The sequence below is a fragment of the Arachis ipaensis genome, chromosome B10, assembly GCF_059453495.1.
Source record: "Arachis ipaensis isolate K30076 ecotype BB chromosome B10, ASM5945349v1, whole genome shotgun sequence".
NCBI lineage: Eukaryota > Viridiplantae > Streptophyta > Magnoliopsida > Fabales > Fabaceae > Arachis > Arachis ipaensis.
Genome location: NC_142435.1, coordinates 119,300,008 through 119,301,238, shown reverse-complemented (window position 1 = coordinate 119,301,238; position 1,231 = coordinate 119,300,008). Strand labels below are relative to the sequence as shown.

The 1,231-nt window shown below is 36.2% G+C and overlaps 1 non-coding gene across 1 annotated transcript; it reads left to right on the top strand.

Annotated features, from left to right (window-relative positions):
* The first annotated feature begins 220 nt into the window (after positions 1-220).
* LOC148581477 (small nucleolar RNA R71) lies at positions 221-328 on the top strand. Its single transcript, XR_015895564.1, has one exon. It is a non-coding gene; the product is annotated as a small nucleolar RNA R71 (small nucleolar RNA).
* The last annotated feature ends 903 nt before the right edge of the window (positions 329-1,231 follow it).

The window sequence follows — 1,231 nt, the reverse complement described above, 5'->3', positions numbered from 1 at the left end:
TATCAACTTCAAGAACTCCCTTCTTCATAGGCGTCCCATTACTCATAGGATTCCTTTCAGAAGTGTACATGAACTGGTTATTAGCAACCATGCCAATGAGTTCTTGAGCTTCTGCAGGCATTTTCTTTAGGTGAATGGATCCACCTGCAGAAGTGTCCAGTGACATCTTTGATAGCTCAGATAAACCATCATAGAATATATCCAGGATGGTCCATTCTGAAAGCATGTTAGAAGGACACTTTTTGGTCAACTGTTTGTATCTTTCCCAAGCTTCATAGAGGGATTCACCTTCTTTCTGTCTGAAGGTTTGAACATCAGCTCTAAGCTTGCTCAGCTTTTGAGGAGGAAAGTACTTGGCTAAGAAAGTCGTGACCAGCTTATCCCAAGAGTTCAGGCTGTCTTTGGGTTGAGAATCCAACCATAATCTAGCTCTATCTCTTACAACAAAGGGAAAAAGCATGAGCCTGTAGACTTCAGGATCTACTCCATTAGTCTTAACAGTATCGCATATCTACAAGAATTCAGTTAAGAACCGAAAAGGATCTTCATATGGAAGTCCATGAAACTTGCAGTTCTGCTGCATCAGAGAAACTAATTGAGGTTTCAACTCAAAGTTGTTTGCTCCAATGGCAGGAATGGAGATGCTTCTTCCATGTAAATTGAAATTAGGTGCAGTAAAGTCACCAAGCATCTTCCTTACATTATTATTATTTTCGGCTGCCATCTCCTCTTCCTGTTCAAAAATTTCTGAAAGGTTTTCTCTGGATTGTTGTAATTTAGCTTCTCTTAATTTTCTCTTCAGAGTCCTTTCAGGTTCTGGATCTGCCTCAATAAGAATGTTCTTGTCCTTGCTCCTGCTCATATGACAAAGAAGAGGGCACAGAAAAAATAATAATAATAATATGGATCCTTTATACCACAGTATAGGGATCCCTGTGTGAATAGAAGAAGAGGGGGAGACAAAGAATGTAATATAATGGAAGAAACACAACTGTGAGGAGGGTTGAGATGTGAGATGAGGTGTTAGTAGATGAATAAATAAATAGAATAAGATGAGAGAGGGAGAATATTTTTCGAAAAATATTTTTGAAAAAGAGTTAGTGATTTTCGAAAATGGTTTTTTTTTTTAAAAATGTTAGTATTTTTCGAAAAAAAATTTTTTTAAAATAAAAATAAGAATAATTAGTTAATTAAAAAGAAATTTTTGAAAAAGGGGGAAGATATTTTCGAA